This window comes from Silurus meridionalis, chromosome 2 (assembly GCF_014805685.1).
Source record: "Silurus meridionalis isolate SWU-2019-XX chromosome 2, ASM1480568v1, whole genome shotgun sequence".
Lineage (NCBI taxonomy): Eukaryota > Metazoa > Chordata > Actinopteri > Siluriformes > Siluridae > Silurus > Silurus meridionalis.
Genome location: NC_060885.1, coordinates 3,078,632 through 3,080,911, shown reverse-complemented (window position 1 = coordinate 3,080,911; position 2,280 = coordinate 3,078,632). Strand labels below are relative to the sequence as shown.

At 38.2% G+C, this 2,280-nt stretch overlaps 1 protein-coding gene across 1 annotated transcript in view; it reads left to right on the top strand.

The window, feature by feature from the left end:
• The first annotated feature begins 331 nt into the window (after positions 1-331).
• LOC124376835 (teneurin-3) overlaps positions 332-2,280 on the top strand; it is a 664,771-nt gene continuing 662,822 nt past the window's right edge. The window contains exon 1 of the mRNA XM_046836130.1: positions 332-534. The gene's annotated coding sequence lies outside the window, so the exon portion shown is untranslated. The remainder of the gene's footprint in view (positions 535-2,280) is intronic.

Below are 2,280 nucleotides of genomic sequence, written 5' to 3'. Positions count from 1 at the left end.
TTGTTTGTAATTTTTTTCTAAGCAGCAATGTTTATATTCATGTCATGTATGAACAACTCAAATTTGCATTAATCTAATCTAATCTAATCTAATTTAATATAATCTAAAATAATCTAATCTAATCCATTCTAATCTATTTTAATCTAGATACTATCTGTGTGTATTGTATACAATAAAAAAAAAAAATCATTAAACCGGACACTATAATAAACAGGGTTATGGACAGGAACTCCATTTCCCATCAGCCACTGCAGCACACTGAACCCTGTCACGTGATTTTTCTACACCTGATTCTCATTCACACCTTTTTAGCATCTGATTTAATCCCCATCTCACGTCACACACTCGCTCTCAGAATCTGCTATGTACCTGAAGAGAATGTGGATAAACTTGGGGATGTTTATTTACATGTGCACACATAGAACACAAAACATGAAACAGAACCAGAACCTGAACCAAGAACCAGAACCTGATCAAAACAGAGATCCACATACGGAGAGACAGCTGTGAGACTAACAGTGAGAGTGTACTGAGGTGAGTCTTTATACTGAGGTGCAATGGCTGATGGGTAAGAATGTTTTTGTCCCTAATTCTTACACCAATAATGCACACTTGGATCAGGTTTTCCTGATGATGTGTAGTTCTCTGCATGTTTGGACAAATGTATTGGGACACCTGACTATTTCCAACCCAAAGTAAAAAGTGCATGATAGTACAGGATGTCTGTGGATGCTGTAGCATGACATTTCCCCTTCACTAAACCTATTGAACTGATTGAATGTGAATGCTGATGGCACCTCAGACCTCCTCACCTTACCTACATCACTACCTGACTTTACTAACACCCTTGTGTCTGATTTAATGTGGCACAAACCTCCACAGAATCTAGTGTAACATCTTCCCAGAAAAGTGGAGCTCATTCTAACAGCAAGAGAATAGGGATTATTTTTATTTTACCCACAACAGAGCAGTTAGCTTTCCAATAAATGTATGTTTGTTTAGTGTGTGTTGTTGTAAACTCTCCGTCATGACTCCATTACAGCTCAACAACAAAAAAAAAAGGAAAGAAAGAAAGAAAAAAGAAGTATCAGTCATTTTACAGATGATCTATTCTAGATATCGGCTTTGTGTCCTAAATGCCGCTTCAACTCCAGTGTAGAAGGGAAACGGGATTTTAAATGGAGCATATGCTAAAAGTCGTCCGTTGATTAGTTTTGTACTCGTTACACAAGCTTTGTTAATTTTCTTTGAACTAGGCAGATGTAGAAGACAGGGGGGTATGGAGACTGATGATCTGCTGTGGCGACCACTAATGGGAGACGCCGAAAGAAGACACAAGCTATGTAAACCAAAATGCTTCTTAAAATATAGAATATTTCTCCATTTTTATTTTGTGTATGAAAAACCCTTTTATAGTGATGTAGATTGTGTCGTTTGTTCTCCATGGTGCTTGTTGGTATCTTGGTGTAACCATAGAAACATTGTCTTCTGGCTCTGGATTAAAGGAGATTTTAGAAAAAAATATTTCCCATCATTGTTAAAGCAAAGGATTGGTTTGTTTAGGGATGAAGAGATTAAAAGAAATATAATTTAATTCTGTTTATTTAATAATAAGCATTGACCCAAAGCAGCTTTACAGAGATAGAGGTTATAAAGTTGTACACAGGAATAGTATTCAGGAATGTATGAACTTCACACCTATGTTCATTCCTTATTAGTAGACCAGTGGTGACTGTGGCAAGGAAAACCTCCCTGAGATGGAAAATAAAACCATTCATTACAGTTGTATCATTGTTCAGGTGTTAAGTGATGATGCGTAAATAGGGAGCTGTTCATGCAACCTGTGGTCCTGAAACATTGTCGTAGACTGTTGATATATCAATTTCAGTCCAAATTCATCCTTGAGTTGCTCAGGAACTTCATGGATTCTTAGGCTGTTGATGTGGAACCATCCTGAGCTGCACAAGTGTCTGCAATTAAGGAGAACTCCATCCAGATGTAGGATGTTGGGCTGAATCAAGCAGATCTGAATCCAACATGTACTGTGACATTCACAATCAGAACATGATGCCTCCCTTCAGAAACTGGGCCAAACCTTCTGTTAAGATAAAAACTGTCCTGCTAAAGCTGAAGATGAAGGTGATTGAGTGGCCAAGTATGACTCCAGACCTGAACCCTATTTAGCACACGGGGGGGTCCTCAAGCAACAGTTGTTTAACATCCAGCAGCTCCTTGATGCCATTATGGAGAAGTGGAATAGGATCCCAACAACAACCTTTG